This window comes from Lemur catta, chromosome 19 (genome assembly GCF_020740605.2).
Source record: "Lemur catta isolate mLemCat1 chromosome 19, mLemCat1.pri, whole genome shotgun sequence".
In the NCBI taxonomy this organism is placed as follows: Eukaryota; Metazoa; Chordata; class Mammalia; order Primates; family Lemuridae; genus Lemur; species Lemur catta.
The window spans coordinates 25,370,889-25,391,105 of NC_059146.1; the positions used below are offsets into that span (position 1 = coordinate 25,370,889).

At 44.3% G+C, this 20,217-nt stretch overlaps 1 protein-coding gene across 1 annotated transcript in view; it reads right to left on the reverse strand.

Moving 5' to 3' along the window:
* ARHGAP35 (Rho GTPase activating protein 35) overlaps positions 1-12,845 on the reverse strand; it is a 113,009-nt gene extending 100,164 nt beyond the window's left edge. The window contains exon 1 of the mRNA XM_045531335.1: positions 12,716-12,845. The gene's annotated coding sequence lies outside the window, so the exon portion shown is untranslated. The remainder of the gene's footprint in view (positions 1-12,715) is intronic.
* Between the last annotated feature and the right edge of the window lie 7,372 nt (positions 12,846-20,217).

The window sequence follows — 20,217 nt, forward strand, 5'->3', positions numbered from 1 at the left end:
CAGAGTGAGACTGTCTAAAAAACAAAAAAAAAATGAACAGGAGTTTGGAAGAAGTTGATTCCAACCTTCATGGATGACTTTGAGGGGTTCAAGACTTCAGTGGGGCAAGGAACTGCAGATGTGGTAGAAAAAGCATGAGAAATAGAATTAGAAACGGAGCCTGAATATGTGACTGAATTGCTATAATCTCATGATAAAACTTGAACACATGAGGAGTTGCTCCTTATGGATGAATAAAAGTGATTTCTTGAGATGAAATCTACTCCTGGTGAAGATGCATTGAACATTGTTGAAATAACAGAGGATTTAGAATATTACATCAACTTTGATGATAAAGCAGTGGGAAGGTTTGAGAGGATTGACTCCAGTTTTGAAAGAAGTCCTACTGTGGGTAAAATGCTATCAAACAGCATCACATGCTCCAGAGAAATCTTTCATGAAAGGAAGAGTCAATGGATACAGCACTGTTGTCTTATTTTAAGAAATTGCCACAGCCACCCCAACCTTCAGCAACCACCACCCTGATCAGTCAGCAGCCAGCAACATCAAGGCAAGACCTTCCACCAGCAACAAGATTACAATTCTCTGAAGGCTCAATGATTGTTAGCTTTTTTTTTAAGCAATAAAATATTTTTAAATTAAGGTATGTACATTCTTTAGACATAATGCTACTGCACACTTAAAGAACTACAGTATACTGTAAACATAACTTTTATATGCACTGGGAAACAAAAATGCATGCGACTCACTTCATTGCAATATTCACTTTATTGCCGTGGTCTGGAACCAAGCCCACGCTATCTCCAAGGTATGCCTTGTTTTCCTACCACCACAGTCTTTAGCTGGTCTATAAAAGGCAAATCCAGGTACCACAGCACTAATAATGACATTTATTAAGTACTTATCATGACCCAGGCATTATTTAAAGCTCCTTAAATACATTATTTTAATTTGCACAGTGACCCTATGAGTAGACACTACCGTATTCCCCCTTTCTATAGATGAGGTGCCTGTGGCATCAAAAGTTTAAGTGCCTTGTCTGAGGGTGGAGTTGGTTAAGAGAGACCCAGGCCACGTGTCATGATGAGAGAAAGAGTAACTGAGGCCTCAGTCCTCTAACATTGGGAATACCAAACAAACCTCAACAACTGCTATTTGGCCAATGACCTGGAATTAACATTTAGATGTGTGAGACACTTACTGATATAACCCTCAAACTGACTGACTGCTACCTGGGGCAAATTACAAGCTGTACAAAGACCAAGAGATAACAAATCAATAGCATGTGTTGCTCTACTGATCCAAAATTTCATCACGCTGCCTTGTAGCACTCTATCATGCTCACTTACCTGAACATTTTAATTAAACAAATTGTTCTCACTCTCCCAACAAACTCAAAAGTGTTCCAACTTCAACTTTAGTTCTCAAAAAATAAAAAAGACTTCATAGCAGCCAGAGTAGGCATTTAATCCCATTTTATAGACAAGAGAACTCAAAATAAGAATAAATGACTTGTCCTAGGTCACAAAGTAGGTATGAAGCAAATGAAAAGTAACAGCAAAAAGCTTCTTTCCTCCACATCACTTGAGGAATCCCAAGAGTATAAAGACTGAAAGACTCCAGAGACTTCATCTTTTCCAGGTTTCTCTCATTCAAAAACTCATACCTTTATTCAACAAATATTGTGCTCCTACTGACCTGTCAAGCCTTGTTCTAGGTGACGTCACAGAATAAATGGATGAACAAAAATCTCAAAGAGCTTCCAAAACTCCTTATTTCATGATTGCTTCCTGATGCCTGAATGTAAACCCTCTTGCACTGCAAGTCTTCTGGTACTCTCTCCCACAAGAGAAAGAATGATCAGTAAATAAATAGAGATGTGTGTATGCAAGTATCTTGTTAACAACAATAAAAGCAAAAAACTTTAAAATCTCCAAATTATTCCCTATTCAAGACAAAACATGAGCTTGGACCACTTTCTTCAAAAGTTCTTTCTCATAATAAGATGAAATCTGTCTTCATAGTCAATGCATTCTTGCATTGAAATGTTTAGTCATACTTAATTCTTAAAGATAAGATCGAGGGGCGGGAAATCAGGCCACTAGCCTTCTAAAATTTTTACTTTCTGCTACAGAAACAGGGTGTTCCTTGTATTACCTGTAAGAGAAGAATTGCTTTTGTTTTATAAATGCTGTAAAAACTCTCTGAGAGATGAGGAGGCATGTTTTGTGTAATTGGTACTTTGAACAGTGTAGACACCCAAACATTGGCTGAATGGGGAGGAAGAGAAATAAAACCTGTCTCCCTCTATCCTCTGGAGCTACAAAGAACTAATTTGTTCCCTCTTCCACTTAATGGACCTTTGTTACTTAAATTACTTAAATATTTAAATAAAATTAAGTAGATTAAATATTAAATACATAAAATTATTTAAATCTTATTAAAAGGTTTTTGGCCCATAAAAAGGAACACATAACTAACTTCATGGCCATTCCTGACTTTGACCATATGGCTCCTTTCTCTTAAAATAAGCACACTGGTCGGGGGTAGAAGAGCAAAGAGCACCCTGCTGAAAAAAGAACTGAGGGTTCAGCTCCAGCTATCAACCATGCAGTCCACTTCAGTTCTCTTCATCTCTGGGGTGCTGTGCGAAAGCATTCTGGAAAGTGTAAGGCATACTGGAGAAGGCAGTAGAGGGCAGAGGCTCTGGGCAAGACTGCCCTGGGGACCTGTTAGCCATGTGGCCTTGGGCAAGTCCTCTCTCTGGTGCCTCAGTTCCCCATCTAGAAAATGAAAATACCACCTACCTCAGAGGGTTATTGTAAGAATATGAGGTAACACTCAGTAGTCTTCTGATAAGCAATAAGCAGATTACTGTTATTAATCAGTAATGTTACTAATAATTAGACTGTTCTCTAAGAAAAGGTGCCTTATCTTCAAAGGTACTAAAGTCCAACAGATTTCATTATGACTAATTTCTTGCTTTTCAGCTCAATTTTTCCTTCATATGTTTATAAGAAAAACTAAACACAATACAATCACACTGCAAAATAAACCAAAAAATAACCCTTTTTCCTGAATCAAAAATAGTAAAATCATTGGAGAAAACTTGGGAAAACTCAAAAACAATTTTTAATCACCCATAATCCTATTACATAGAAATAACTACTAATAGCACTTCAGCATACTTCTTCCACTTTTTCCCATATATATTTTAAAATAACTGGACTCATACTGTTTATAGTTCTATATCCTGCTTTTTCCCATACTTAATTTTATTTTGTGTGCACTTTCCCATGTCAAGTATTCTCGAAAACATACTTTTTTAATGACTCCATACTTTTCCATAAAGCAACCATTCCCCAAGGTTAAAACATTTAGGTTTTCTTTCTTTTTTTTTTTTTTGTAATTTATAAACATCGCTATAGTTAACATCTTTGTCCACAATCTTCATTTGCATCTCTATTTCTCGGTCCATATAGATTCCTATAATTAGACCAATAATTTTATGTCTCTTAAAACACTGCTAAATTGCTTTCCAGAAAGTTCACACCGGTTTGTGGGCCTGACAGCAGTTTGAATATCAGTCCCATTGCACTCTCACCAGCAGTGACCACTATCTATTTCCTTTTAATTCCCAGCAAACAGAGACCAAAATAATCTGGAATTACAACACAAGTAGGAAAGATCTGTAGTTAAAATATGCTTTCACACCTGTGGTAACTGACATCCCATTCACTGTTATCCCATTCTTTATCAGGTATGTGACCTTGCACAGGCTTCGAAAAGTTAGAAATCTCCTGCATCTTCACATTTGTATATTAAATATAAGGTCATAACTGAAGTGTCTTAGACTCCCAAATAATTTCTAATTTATTAAAAATGATGTGGAAAAGGAATTTATGCTCCATCATATGAAAAAGGGGTCTGTACAACATGCAAAAAATTCAGAAATATAAAAAAAATCAAAAATACACTTACGATCTATGTACTTTTTCTACACGTAGATTGTACCTTCATGAGAAAAAACTAAATAAAAAGAAAAAACTTAAAAAGAGGATTCATGGCCGGGCGCAGTGGCTCATGCCTGTAATCCTAGCACTCTGGGAGGCCGAGGCAGGCGGATCGTTTGAGCTCAGGAGTTCAAGACCAGTCTGAGCAAGAGCGAGACCCCGTCTCTAAGAATGAATGAATAAATAAATAAATAAATAGGATTCGTACACAAGAAAATATGTATACACATGTAACATCACATCATAACTACTTTAGCTAACACTGTCATTTTTTAAGCCTTTGTGGCTGACTGACTAGTACTGGCACATGCCAATAGCCAAGACCCACTCCAGAAGCAGTCAGGCCTTTTCCCTCTCTTTCTTCATTTATCAAAGGTTTTAACTGCATTCCTCAACTGACTGACCAATCAGAGGAGGATATTTCTTATATGTGTCAGCAGTATTAAAAAAGTAGACAGAGATTTCAGGCCATTAAAAAAGTTATCATAGGCCGGGCGTGGTGGCTCACGCCTGTAATCCTAGCCCTCTGGGAGGCCGAGGCGGGAGGATCGCTCGAGGTCAGGAGTTCAAGACCAGCCTGAGCGAGACCCCGTCTCTACTAAAAACAGAAATAAAAAAAATTATCTGGACAACTAAAAATATATAGAGAAAAAATTAGCCGGGCATGGTGGCGCATGCCTGTAGTCCCATCTACTCAGGAGGCTGAGGCAGGAGGATTGCTTGAGCCCAGGAGTTTGAGGTTGCTGTGAGCTAGGCTGACGCCACGGCACTCACTCTAGCCTGGGCAACAAAGTGAGACTCTGCCTCAAAAAAAAAAAAAAACAAAAAGCAAAAAAAAACCCAAAAAAGTTATCACAAAAGTAGCATCCACCAGCCTCCACCTACAAACTTAATAGGCAATTTTTAAAAAGTAAAGACTTAGTGATACTTTTTATCAGTAAGCATTTACGTACACTATTCTCAGTGAAATAATTCTCTTGAAGTGAAAGCCACTCTAGCACAAGATACAGATTTCAAGGATCTAAAAGTCTTGTATTAATGCAGTGCTGACTTTCATTTGTACACAATCAATTTGTTACTGAACAAAGAACCCTTTTTAATTGCCCATGGCAATTAATGGTAATCATTTTCCTTTGTCTTATTCCTAAGTAGTGCAGGCTGCAAGAGATAAAGCCACAATTTTGACCTTTCTTTTAAATGGAGATAGGGAAAAAGTACAATGTAACTACATATTTCTTTTAATTTTTTACACTTCAGGAGGCTATTATCTTTAACTGGCCAACATACTTTCACCCTAACATTTTTTTAAAAACTGCAATTCAAAAAGTAAAGTGTTACAGTGAGCTCCATACAACTCAAGGAGCAAAGTATGCTTCTAACTATACTTTTATTTTTTTCTTTTTGAGACAGAGTCAGAGTCTTGCTCTGTTGCCTAGGATAGAGGGCAGTGGCATCATCATCATAGCTCACTGCAACCTCAAACTCCTGGGCTCAAGCGATCCTCCTGCCTCAGCCTCCCCAGTAGCTGGGACTACAGACAGGCACCACCATGCCCAGCTAATTATTTTATTTTTTGTAGAGACAAGGTCTTGTTTTGTTGTCCAGGCTAGTGGCAAGCTCCTGGCCTCAAGCAATCCTCCTGCCTCATTCTCCCAGAGTGCTAGGATTACAGGCATTAGCCACCATGCCCGGTCTCATTTTTTTCTTTGATTTTCATTTTTTAATTGTAAATTGACAAATTCTAGCTGTACATATTCTAGGTATAATTTCTAGTTGCCTAAAGAGTTTTTTCAGAAGAAAATCTCTCAATTAGGAGCTACCCAAATACTTTTTTATTTGCCCAAGAAAATACAGACTTAAGGAGTCGTTACACGACCAAACATTTCCATCTTCTTTCTGTTAGACTAGTTGACTTACACAGTCTTAAGTTATACCTGGGTTTGAATCCAGGTCAGAACTAAAATGCTCAACTTTTCTAACATGATGGCTAGAAAGACAAGCTGATATTTGTTACTGCGGATTCTTTTCAAAATACTGTGATATGGAACCTACTGTGTGCTCAGTCTCTGAATATGAAAACCTTTAAGACTATTAATACGGGACTGTCTCCCAAGGAACCAAATATTAATCAGAATATTCAACATTTACTCCCCTCCACCCTATATTATAGAGTTAATTGTTTATAACTCCCTATAAATTCCTTAAGGGGATGAACTATAGCTTATTCTTATATCCTAGAGAGGAAAGGCAGCCTAATAAAATAAACAAATTCTGAAATCAGACAGACCTGGGTTCACAACATTGCCCTATCACTTATGAACTGTGTTATCCTGGTCAAGAAACTTACAATGCTGAAAGTATGCAGATTAAACGCTGACAAGGAGAGGATGCCCTCTAAGAGTTTAAAGCCTAAGAATGGCCATTACAGTTGGTACACACAGCTCAATAAATAAATAAATACTTTGGCACCTGTTTATCGTCAATCAACATGGATGTAGTAGGGGCCTACCTAGCACAAGGTATTTTGCTACGTTTAGTGGGAAATAAAAGATGATAGGAGAGAGTCCCATCCTCAAAGAGTTTACCACCTCGAGAAAGAAGGTAATCAAGTATTATTAGTTATAAAATAAGGCAGAATAGAAACCAACTAGTACAATACCTTCATTTTTCAAATGAAGAAACTACAGTCCAGAGAAGTGAAAATGATTTAGCCACTCACACAGCTAATAAAATGGCAGAGTCAAGGTGAGGACCCAGGTTTCTTCAACATTCTTTACACCATAGGAAGCTGTCTCTCAATTGTTCATCAGATTCAATTACCATTTTACTACAGTGATCAAGAAGAGGACATCTTCCAAATCAGAATGCAGAGATACTAGGAGAACAAAATAAGTATGAAACACCTACAGATATATAATGCAACAGTCACAACCGCTGCAAATTTCATAAGATGAAAATGTTAGTTTCAATAAAGGAAGATGAAGGAGATAGGCAAGTCTGGCTATTTTCAACTAAAATAAATACTACTTTCCTGTGATGATGCTTTGGGGGTTGAAAGGACCTGGTTCTCTGCTAATATATCAACTTAATGGTGTTTCTCAACATTAGGGAAGCAAACAAATGAAAATTTGACTGACAGATGCCAAAAGTTATTTTCAAGAATTCTTCACAGATGAGGCCTGATAAAGCATTTTAACAAAAGTTAAACAGAAATAAACTTTTGGGAAGATGAACATGAATGATTTGTTTGCATTTCTTAATACCAGCAATTCAAGTGCTATTCAGACCATTGCTATTTGAGAGCCTAGGTCAACAATGACTCAGCTTGAAAAATTCCATATTGTTTTTAAAAGAGGTGTATGGTTTTAGTTATATACCTAATATAATGTGGATAGCACCATCCCCCGAAATTATAAACTAATTTTCATGTGAATGGCTGAAAAACAGTGTTTATTTTATATTTGAAACAGTATACAACAAAGGTAGTAATCTAGTTCATTTTATTGCATCTCCCAGGGAAAGGGCCCCTACCCTAATTCTGGGTTACAGGACTTGATGAGAGGCAGTTCACGGGTTGGGGAGTAAGGAAGGGAACCTAGAAGCAGCACCAGGAACCCAGTCTTAGCCTCAGCTCTAACGTGGCAAGTGACCCAGGACAAGAAGAATCTACAACCAGACCTGACAGCACACCAGACTTCAGACTAAGAAAGCGAAGCTCAGAGAGGTGACAAAATTTGTTCAAGGTCCCAACTAATTAGCACAAGGCCTAGATTGAAGGGAGGTCCCTTGTCCTTATGTCCAGTACTCTTCTACTATGGCAGGAAGACTGTCCCAATGCCCCATGCAAGCCTTCCATTCTCCTATCTGTAAACGAGGAAGCTAGACTAGGCACTTACTTTCAAACTGAGTTCCACCAAACTCAAGGGGTCAAAGGAGGTATTTCTGCTAGTCACCTTCCCTCTTCATGCAAAGAATCTCAATTTCATCTGTTTTACATATTGTGAGAAAGAACTCCTAAAACAACTAGACTAGATGATCAATCAAATTGTCACACTGGGTAAATTAAGACACTGTTTAGACTGCCAGGTATTGAATGACAATAGTCACAGCAGATCACAGCAAGACCCTCCAAGTAGCCTAACACCTCTCGGAAGACCACGGCAGACCAAAGATGGGAAAGCAGACCAGACTAGATGGAGATAGACAACTGCTCCCACCTTTTCAATTTCCACCTGTACTGACCTGATGCATTACCTTATCACACACAGATTGACCAAAGACACACCTATAAGGCTGTAGTTTACTGTCACCTGTACAATTTTCACCCCTCCCAGACTATCCTTTGCCAAAAGTCACCATCAAGCTCATGGATCTGCATGTGGACTTCTTCCATTTGTCTGGTATCAACAAGAATGATTATTTTCTGATTGTTACTGCTCTAAATGCTTCAGCTTTCATCATGCCAAGAAAAACAGGGAGCAGGTGAGGGAGATGGGGGACACAGCCAAAAAGAAAAGTTAGTTAAAAAAAAAAAAAAAAAGAATGAGCAGAAAGGAAGAGAGGAACTTTGATCAGGCCAATTTCTAAAAGTCTTCACAAAGATTTTTCAGGCCGGGTAAGAGCCCCCGAAGACATTTCACTAGGTTGAAAACCATCGTCTATCACCATCTCCTGCTCCACACCCCACGCCAACTGGCACATTAATTGTTCCAGAAGGCCAAGGCTACCACCTCACATTTCTGTAGCAGCCAATTCTGTCATGAAAACAAATGTCAATGCTGGGATGGACAATGATGCTACCATCAGAGAAATCTGACAGTCTTTGGAACGTTAGTTACCAGTTTAGGAAGAAAAATCAACTCTTTATTCTTCTGTCTCCTCTCTTCCTACTATGTAAACTCAGGCTCTGGGTATGCAGAAACTTTTTATACTGTCAGTGATATTAAAACTCTGGAACACAAATCTAACAATACTGCATAAACAGTTGTTTTCATCTTTAATTAGCTGTCACTTTCACATTAAGAATAAAAAACAAAACAACTATTTATACCACCATAGAAACACAAACTCTAAAATAAATTCAGAGAGTTAATCATGATAAACCAGGCCAAAGATTCACCAATGGAAAGGAACCAAAATTCTTTAAGTCAATATTGATAAGTAAAAACCCATGCCATCATTAAAATTACCAGACCCTTCTTGTAATAAAAGGTAAAGTCCTAAAAAAGTGTAAGAGTGAAAGGAACCATAAGGATCTACTATCCAGCCCCGTTCACTGTCTCACATACAAATGCCCTAACATTTGATGAGTCAATGGTCCAACTCTGTAGAATGACAGTGAACGTTTTTTATTTCAAATGTGTTCACACAGAACTATTTCTAAATAAAAGTGCTGAAATAAACAAAGTTTGATCATAGCTCAGTTAAGAAAGTCCTTCCAGTAAATGCTCCTTCACAGCTGGATGGCTGCTTTAACATGCAATTGCCCTAGGCTATGGGAGAAAAAAAAAATCAGGCTTTTCATTTACTTAAGAAATAAAATAAATAAACCTAGAACATGCAAAAGGTTCCCTCTCCCAAGCCAAGGAAGGAAAATGGCTGGATGCCTTTTCTGCAAAACTCACCTTTACGTCCGAATAAATTTCCTAAACCCTACCCCAACCACAGAATCATTGAAAAAAACAGCTGAGGGAAAGGTAGCTAAGGCACATTTCTCAGATAATAAGACTAAAAATCCAATCACATCAGCCAGTTCCTGGCACTCCTTTCTAACTCTACCAAATCAGGTCACTCAAAAGACTTGGGGAATGTCAGGGCCCACCCACACATCCCTTGTACACCAATGAGCCCCCAGAATCCAGTGTGGATCTGCCCAGAGACACTCTGCTCCTGTGGCGGGGAGTGCTTGCAATACCAGAGGGCAGAAATCTGAGTGACACTTGGCACTCTCTCTTTCAACAAACAACCGCAAAGTGCGTTCCAAACCCAGGCCCTCACCATTTTGAAGACTAGGAAGCTGGAGCCTTCCCGGGGTCAGAGGTGAAAAAGAAATAAGCCCATCCTCCCAGAGCTCCTCCCCCAAGGTCACACTACAAACCAGAGGCCATCAGAGAAGGCAAGACTTCTGTAGGCCCAGAGCAGTAAACACCAAGTGTGGCCATAACCCCTGGTGGGATCAGGGAGAACTTGAGAACTGGCATTTCCCCAGCTAGGGTTAAAACATAAATATGACTTGTCAGCTGGAAAAAAACAAAAAAGCACACTCCTAAGTTCTCCCAAGGGGTGATAGCTTGGAGGTGGAAGGGGGGAGAGAGTACAATTGTCTCCGTGCAACAGTTCAAGAGGGAGGGAAAGTGAGAAAGAGAGTAAAGATCTGTGAACAGCTGCATTCCCCTTTTCAGAAGGACACACAGCTGCAAAGCCCAGAGATCTGAATGAGGGAGAGCAAGTAGAGCATAGGAAAGGAAATGGGGCGATGGAAAGAGATCTATCCACCACCTCTAACCTTGGTACAAATGAGACAAGTGGGGGAGACATTCCCCGACTCCAGAGATCAGTAACCAACCAACCCATCCCTGCCTATATACCCAGATCTCATAGCATCCCTGGGGATAAAACCCTGAGGGTCAGGGCTGAGACAGCGAATGTGTGGTCTCAGAGCATGGAGAATGTAAGGTCCAATCTAACTCCTGCACCCCTGAAGCTGAGGGCTGGAAAATAAAGACAGACATGCCTGAAAAGGGGAAGAAGCACTCAGTGAGGAATAGGTGGACCACGGGTGGGGAGCTGGGAGAAGTAGGTCTGATAGGAACTAAATGGGAAGAGAAAGAGCCTGGCACGATACAAGGAGAAAGAAAAAAAAAGTGAAGAAGAAAGCAAGTCAAGGAGGTAAAGAATTGGGAGAAGGATACCAAAAAGGAGTGAGAATCTATCAAAGAACTGACGCAGCTCCAAAAGGAAGGGGGGGAACACATAGGAAGGAATGATTAAGAAGACTTCTTAATGCCAGAATTGGGGAGAACGAGAACTCAAATGAGGTAAGCAACAGGGTAATGGAGGGAAGACAAATACAAGAAAGGAGAGTGAAGGGTGAGAGTGGAATCAAAATGGTGGGGGCAGAGAATGTCATGTGGAAAGCTTAGGATTGAGAAGGAACAGAATTGGGACACAGTTATAAGAACACCAGTGCTAAAGAGGATCACTCCAAGAACGGACAGCAATAGGAAATTTTAAAATGGGTCCAAAAATGTGCAGGCAAGTAGACAGCTCCAAAAGGGGCAGCGCAGGGGAGGAAAACACTAAATAAAGAGGATGGAGGCAGAATCCACCAATGAGGGAAAGCGCAGGTGCAAAAAGCATCTGGGGGCAGGTCTATGAGATGCAGAATGGGAATGGGGTGGGTGATGGGTCAGAGAGTTAACAGAGGTAGAGCCACGTAAAGGGCAAGTCTAAGAAGGGCCAAAATGGGAGGAGAGGACTTGGAGCAAAGAGGAGGCAAGAAGCTGATTTTAGGCAGAGAAATGAAGGGGAGACAAGCCTAAGGAAGGGGGAAGGAATGGAGTAGCTGAGGAGTGCCAAAAAGGAGGTAGGGAGGAGAAAAAAACCTCCAAGAGAACACTGAGGCAAAGCTAAGGCTGAGGGGAGACTGAGTTACGGAGAGATTAGGTAAGTGAATGGCAGAAATGAGAGACCTGCAGGGTTAGAGAAGGGGGAGGAGATTGCTTCCCGGGAAGGCAGAGTCAGAAAGCAAACAGGTTAGGGGAGCACAGCAAGATCTGAGATCGGGCAAGGGGCAGAGCAGGGAGGCAGAAAGGTCTGGAAGAGAGGAAAGGGTCTGAATGACAAACGGGAGCAAGAGCAGAGAAGGGGAGAAGAGAAGGCAAGCCCAGGGCATCCAAGTCTGAGAGTGGGCAGAGGACTGAACTGGGGCATGTATGGGGCAGAGACCCAGCCAAGGGGGCATCCCGGGGGGTGCAGCAGGTTCTGTGAGAGGGCAGGGACAGCAATGTGAGCATTAGGGCCCAACAGGGAGGTGGAATTAAGTCCAAGGGGAAGATGTGGGGGCACGGGGGTCTCAGATGGATCTCCAAGGAGGTGGAACCGCAGGTCCTAAAGGGACAGCTCCTGAAGGTGCAATAGATTCTGAGATAGGAATAATAGCACAGTGGATAGGTCAAAGAAGGGGCCAGAGACAGATCCAAAGGGTGGTGAGAGCAGAATCAGAGAGGAAGCAGAAGGGTCACAGATCTCAAAAGTGAGAGCCAGAATTAAGGGATGCAGAAGGGTCACTAAGGAGAAGGTGGGTCTCATGAGCAATGCAGAGTCCAGGAGGAGCAAGAGCACTGCAGAGGGGCGGAAGAGGGAAGGAGGACATAAAACTGGGAGCACGGTGGCTGAAGTGGGGGAGACCGAGGCAGACACCGAGATCCCAAAGGGTCCAGGGTGGGGGCAGACGCGGGGACAGCAGGGCTGGGGCGGGCAGGGGCAGGTCCGAAGGGCAGGCGGGCCCCGCGGGCCGGGCCGAAGCGCGAAACGATGGGGACGGCGGGGCCCGGGGGGCTGGGGGGCCGCTCCTTCCCCTCCCCCTCCAACTCCTCCATTGTTCGCGGGCTCCGGGCCCCGCCGTCCCCGCCTCCCCCTGGACCCTGCAGCGGGGCGGCGCCCGGCCTCGCCGCCCGGGGCCCGCGAGCTCGCGCACTCACCAGCTGGGCGCCCTCAGCGTGGCCCCGGCCTCCGGGATCCCAGCAGCAGCGACGGTGGCCCCGGCGCCATGTTCCCCTGCTCCTAGTCCAGCGGCGGCTGAGGCGGCGGCGGCGGCGGCTCCGGCGGCGGGGGGCCAGGCGGACCCTCCCTCGCGGGCTCCCTCCTCCGCCTCCTCCACCTCCTCCTCCCGCCGCGCCGCGGCTCTCCCTCGGGGCGGGGGGCGGGGAGGGGAAGGGGGGAGGGGCGGGAACCAGGGGGAGGGCGGACCAGCCTCGCTCGCTCCCTCCCTCCCTCCCTCCCTCGCAATGGCGGCGGCGGCGCCTCCTTCCTGCGACGGCCGCTCCCGCGCGCGCGCCCCCTTGCTACTGCGCGTGCGTGGCGCGGGACCGTTGCAGGGGTATAACGGCCCCTAAGCGCGCGATGCCAAGGGATGACCAGCGCGGGTCAGTGGAGAGAAGAGAGAGCGCGTGCGCTCCCAAGGGGCTCACTGCCACCGCCGAGGCCTAGGGCTGGGGACGGGGCGGGGAGGGTGCAGTGCGCGTGCGCCCCCAAAATGCCGCTACTGCGGCTGCCGCGGCGCGAGACCGAGCGCGAGGTGACCGGCGAACGGGCAGAGGGAGCGGCGTGGCCAAGTGCGCGTGCGCTGGAGGGACTGCCAGCCGGCGCGGCGGCTGGCTCAAGGAGGAGGGAGTGGCCCGCGGCAGGCGCGCGCGTCCTTGCGCGCGCCACTAGCAGCCCGTCTGCCTCCTCGCGCCGTCTCTTGGAGAAAGCGAGAGGGGAGAGGCATGGCCCGGCTTTGGGGCGGGGGCGAAGGGCGCGATCCCGCTCACGCGGGACCTGCCCAGCCAATGGGAGGCAAGGGGAGGTGGGTTTGCCGCGCGAGCCGCAGCCCCCAGGATAACGGAGGAGGCGTGAAGGGGCTACGTAACGTGGGGCGGTGGGGAGGGGCTGAGAAGGAGGGAGCTCACTTACTGAGGGCGCTGATTCGGGGACACGAGGAGGCGTGGCCCGCCTCAGCCCAATCCGAGCCTCGCAATTAGTCCTCCCGGAAGAAGGGGCGGGCCGAAAAGCTCGTGCCCTTTCCCCGGGCATTGGGGAAAATCTGTAGGCACCGCGCAAGTTGATCTATTCGTTCTTGGTTCCGCGGTCGCCGAAGAGAGGGAAGACCGCCTGGTCTTGCGTGCAGCCCTGGCTTCCAAGTCAGCATTGTACAAAGGGCTGCAAATCAAGTGTCACTTTGGGCACCTGGAGGGGAAATAGTAGTGATGGGAGAGGGCACGGCTGTAAGCCTTGACTCCTCTGTACCGAGGAGGGGTTCCTCTGGGACTCTTCCGGAAGTACGGATCGTGGAAGATGCGCTTTCCGGGCGCCAAGCCATTATTTGTGGAATGCATGAATAAGAGCTATGCTTCCTATTGCATTTTACATTTCTTTCCTCAGTCTCTTTATCTATAAAGTGGGGTAATGTCATACCCTCATAGGATTGCTATGAGAATTAGGTTATACTTGTAAAGAGCTGAAAATCATGCCTTGCACATATTAAACGCTCTATAATCCTTGACAAAAGTATATGGGCTCGAGTGTTAATATTTATCCCATTAAATAAAGCTTTTCTGATTAAAGGTCATATCCATTGGCTTTCTTTTTAATTTAGCGCTTTTAATGCATGAAATCTGATTTTTAGATGTTACTATTTTTTTTTTAACTTTTCTTTAAGCACTGTGGACTGCCAAATCGAGTGCATGGGCTGTCATTGCAAACTCCGGTGTGTAAGTGATTTCTGAGATCACCTGAGGGAACATCAGGAAGTGGGGAGGGGATGCTGGATATCCCTGCTTTAAATTAATCTCTTTATAACACCTATGCAGTGTTCCAGGCCCTTCCAATCTTGGGAAATTTGTGAGCTGGCAGCACCTGAAGAAGAGGGAAGATTGGGCTCACTCTGAACTCAGGTGCCCCCCTTTTTGGAGCCCATCAACTCTGCCTTATCCTTCAAGTCTCAGCTTGAAGTCACTTTCTTAGAGTAGCCTCCCAGATTTGGCTTGACCCCTCATTCTTTAATAAAAATGAACACTTTGTGCCAGGCAACATTCTAAGGCACTTTAGACATATTAACTCACTTAATCCTCACAACAACCTTATGAGGAGATTATAAGCTACAGAGAGGTAACAAAGCTAGTACAATACATAGAAGATTTGAGATTTAAACCAAGATGGTTGGGGTCAGGTGACTACACACCTATCATTTCTTCATAACACTTCATCAGGGTTTGAAGTTCTGTGTTTGATGTCACCATTTTATGCCTGAGCTCTTTGAAGCAGGGACTCTGGCTAGTTCCAAATTCTGGCAAATGGCCCACAATAAACACTTGTTAATGAATAAATAAATGAATTCAATACTAAACAAAGATGATGGGAGGCACTGAGGACATGGTAGCCAAAAAGACAAAGTCCTTGTCCACTGACTAACTCCTTCATTCAGAGCCTAGCTCAGATGTCCTCTCTTCCAGGAGATCCTCCCTGACCCCACAGGCTGGATCAGGTGCTTCCTGTAGGCTCCCACAGCTCCTTTGGGTTTCCCCTTCAAGCCCTGGTCACCCTATCCCTATCTAGTGATAGGTCTTTTCTATCGCACTGCGAGTCCGGTGGTGGCAGGGCCCTGTCTCAGTCATGGTCAATGTCCCTCATACAGATCCAGGTACAAGGTAGGGGCTTAGGCAGTGTTTTGTAGATCCAGGCGCAAGGCGGAGACTCAGGCAGGGTTTGTTGCGTGAACGGAACCGTCAAGAAGGACATTCCTAGCTCTGCAATTTTTTCCAGTGCGCAAGAGGGCGGATGGTAGCTGAGCAAGCCAACCACAGGAAGCAAGCTTCCCTGGGGGCAGCCACCCCCGCGCACCCGGTTAGCCTCCACTCCAGGATAAATAAACAACCGAGTAAACAATTAGCCGACAGAGAGAAGTGCCTACTGCCAGCTTGGGCTGCTGTCAGGATTTCCCAAGCATCGCCCTAGGGGCCCCAATAGCTGGAGGTCAAACCAACCAGAGAGCTGGGGTTGGTACCAGGTGGGGTATGGGGTTCTGGACCCACATCGGAGAGAAGCACAGGCAGAAAAATCCACAAAAGAATTTTGCAAAGAGTGTGGGGGTGCTGGGATGTACTTTCTCCATTCCTGAAAGTTTGAAAGAATCAGAGAGAGGGTGGGGACCAGGTCGGCGGTGACCCGGGAGTCGGTGAGCCCACAGCGCCGCCTGCAAACCGAACTAAGGAAGCTGCAGCTCGCTGATGCCGCCGGGCTGTCAAAGAGCGGTGGACTCTCCAGCCATTGGCCGAAAGGGCAGCCAATCACCAGGAAGGAACGGGAGGCGGGATGCTCGGATTCCCGGCAGAATCCCCGCGCCTGGCCAGGTGCTTAGGGTGCACGCGCCAAATATTTGATGGAAGAATACGTGAGGAACCTCTCTATTTTTATAAACTTTTATCAAATTGAAATATAGCATACATACAGAAAAGTGCACAAATCAGCTCAATGAATATCCACAAACAGAACACACGGTTGTAACTGGCACCCAGGTAAAGAAACAGGGCATGACCAGTCTCTCAGAAGCCACCCAGTGTCCCCTCCCAGTCACTCCCCTCCCTCCACAAGGGAAGCCTTTATCCTACCTTCTATGACCATAGATTAGTTTTGCCTATTTTCATACTTTATACAAATGGCATCATACTGTAAGTACTCTTTGGCGCTTAGGTACTTTTGACCAACATTGTGAAATTCATCCACATTACTGATGTAGGTGTAGATCGTTCATTCTCGCTGTTGTTGTGTATGGATGAACTACGATGTATTTACCTGTTCTACCATTGGTGAGTATCGAGGTAGTTTCTACATTTTAACTATTAAGAATAGTGCCACTATGAAGTCTAGAACATGTCTTTTGGTAAACATACGGATATATTTCTGCTAAGTATGTACCTAAGGGTGAAATCGATGGTCACAACTTGTGCTTGTGTTCACCTTTCCCAAGCAGTTCTCCTAAGTGAATGTACCAATTTACAGTCCCATGAGACATGTATGAGAATTTCACCTACTCCACATTTTCCCAAACACTTGGTATTGTCCATCATTTAATTTTGGCTACTGCAATGGTGATGTGTTGGTATCCCATTGAGGTTTTAATTTGCATTTCCCAAATGATCGAGGTTGAGCATCTTTTCATATATATATCTATGTATATTAGCTATTTGAGTAGCATTTTTGTGAACTACTTGCTCAAATCTTTTGCCTGTTTTTCTATTGTCTTATCTATTCTTTTCTTTTAATAATATTATTATTATTTTAGAGGTGGGGAGGTCTTGCTATATTGCTGAACTCGAGCTCCTCAAGTGATTGTTCCATCTCAGTTTCCAGAATAACTGGGGCTACAGCCATGCACCACCATGCCTGGCCTGTTTTTATTTTTCATTACACAAAAATACATGAAGTTCTTGGCCTTGCAAAAATGTAAAATACTCCAGATAAGATGCAGTCTCCTTGGACAATCCAACCCCATCCCACTTGCCTTGCCAGATATGTGTTTTTCTCCCAGACTTCTCTATATACTTGCACACTTCCAGTATAGCTTAGTGTAATAGCTAGAGGCATGGACTCTGGAGCCAGAATGCCTGACCTTGAATCTCAGCTCCACCACTTATAAGCTGTTTGACCTTGGGCAAGTTACTCCACTTTTCTGTACCTCAATTTCCTCATCTGTAAAATGGGGTTGATAATATTAGTACCTACCTTATAGGGTTGTTTGGAGGTTTCAGTTAGCAAAGTACATAGAAAAATGCCTGGAACATAGTAAGCACTATATTGGTGATAGCTACTACTGGGTCGTGAAGGTTTTTTTAAACATAAGTCACATAACTTTTGGTTATGTGATAAAATGTGGTAAAATATAAATAACATAAGAGTTGTGATTTTAACCACTTTTTAGTGTACAGTTCTGTGGCATTAAGCATATTCATAATGTCATGCAACCATCAGCAGTATCCATTTTCAGAACTCAAAACTTTTTCATTATCCCAGGAACTCTGTACTCCTGCTATGGTTTGAATGTTTTCTGTTGTTGTTGTTGTTGTTGTTGTTGTTGTTGTTGTTGTTGTTGTTGAGACAGAGTCTCACTCTGTCGCCCTGGGTAGAGTGCCAGGGTGTCAGCCTAACTCACAGCAACTTCAAACTCCTGGGCTCAGGCGATCTTCCTGCCTCAGCCTACCCAGTAGCTGGGACTACAGGCAAGCACCACCACATCCGGCTAATTTTTTCTGTTTTTAGTAGAGACGGGGTCTCACTCTTGCTCAGGCTGGTCCTGAACTCCTGACTGCAAGTGATCCTCCTGCCTCGGCCTTCCAGAGGGTCTGAATGCTTTGTCTCCTCCAAAACTCATGTTGAAATTTAATCCCCAGTGCAATAGTCTTGGGAGGTGGGAACTAGTGGGAGGTGTTTAGGTCCTCAGGGCTGCACTCTCATGCATGGCTTAAAGCCACTATAAAAGGGCTTTTGAGAGTGGGTTCATTCTCTTCTACTCTTCTGCCATGTGAGGACACACTGCTCCTCCCCTGTGGAGGATGCAGCATTCAAGGCACCATCTTGGAAGTGGAGACCAGCTCTTACCAGACACCTAAACCTTCTGGTGCCTTGATCTTGGACTTCCCAGTTCCAGAACTACGAAAAATAAATTTCTGTTCTTTATAAATTATCCAGTCTCAGCTATTCTGTTACAGCAGTGTGAAAGTTGCAGATACCAGGATGAAATAATTTTTTGTCAGACCCAAACAAACTAGAGCAGGGTTCATGTTTGCATGTCTGAGATAAAGACTATCTCAAGGGGCCAGGCTCGGTGGCTCAGGCCTATAATCCTAGCACTCTGGGAAGCTGAGGTGGGAGGATGGCTTAAGCCCAGGAGTTAATTTCTGCTCATTCTTCTGATCTTGGCTTTAATGTCACTCCCTCTGGGAAGCTGTCCCTAATTTTTCAACTAGGCCAGGTGCCCCTGCTATAAGCAGTAACCAGACTCCAAGATGGTCCCCAGTGATTCTCACATGGTATTCACATCCCCCCATACATTGCACAGGGCTGAACTGTGTACCAGTAGGGTGTTGTGAGAATGACAGGATCAGAAAAGATCTGGGGCAAGGTCATAAAAGATGTTGCAGCTTCCTCTTTGACCTTTCTTGTATCACTCACTCTGGGGGAAAACAGCTGTCACATTGAGGACACTCACATGTCCTTGTGGAAAGGTCCACATGTTGAGGAACGGAGGTCTCCAGCCAACAGCCAGTGTTAATCTGCCAACCACAGGAGTGAGCCATCTGGGACACAGATCCTTCATCCCTAATCAAGCCTTCAAATGACTGCAGCCCTGGCCAACATCTTGTCAACAGACCTATGAGAGATCCCAATCCAGACCCCCCCAAGTTGCTCCCAAATTACTGACCCACGGAAACTGTGTGAGATAATAAATGTGTATCGTTTTAAACTGCTAAGCATTGCTGTGATTTGTTACCCAGCAACAGATAACCAATGCAACATTCAAAGCATCCTGCACTTTTTTTTTTAATCACAGGACTTACTACAGTAATTTTTTTTTTTTAGACAGGGCTTTGCTCTGTCACCCAGGCTAGAGTGCAGTGGCATGACTATAGCTCACTGAAACCTTGAACTCCTGGCCTCAAGTGATCTTACTGCCTCAGTCTCCCAAGGTGCTGGGATTACAGGTGTGCACCACCTTGCCCAGCCAGTTATTCTTAATTTATTTGTGTAATGTCCTAGCACTCTGGGAGGCCAAGGCGGGAGGATTGCTTGAGGTCAGGAGCTCGAGACCAGCCTGAGCAAGAGTGAGGCCCCATCTCTACTAAAAGTAGAAAGAAAAAAAAAGTATTTGTGTACTGTCATGTAAGTCCATTTTCCCTGCAATACTGTGAATGCTGTCAGGATAGGGACAGAGTCTATTATCTTTCTGCCAGTGCATTCATTCATTTAACAAATGTGTATTGAACACCAGACTGTGCCAGGTACTAAACTGAATACTGGGGATCAGGCCTGGGACTAAGGTGAGGCATACAAGGTGCCCAAGCACACAGTTTAAGGAGGTACTCACTTATAGGCTTGTGTAAGAGCTGGATTGGCATTTATGAGTGAGGGCCTTTTCAAACTGTGCACCGTGGCACCTTGCTTACCTGACCCTAGTCCCAACCCTGTAAGAGATAGAGAAGTGTACACGACAGAAATGATCTCTGGCCCCGTTTTGCCCTTGCAATATTCCATAGTTATATGTTGGTTTTTCTGGTAGTGCCACACTTTTAATTTACATGGTTCTATAATATGCTTTGTTTTTATTAGGGCAAGTCTCACCTCAGTGCCAACAGTAATACCTTTGTTTCTTTTTTTTTAAGATTTTTTTTCGATTTTTTTTTTCGATTTTTAAATAATAAGTGTGTGTTCCGAGCCTGGAGCACACACT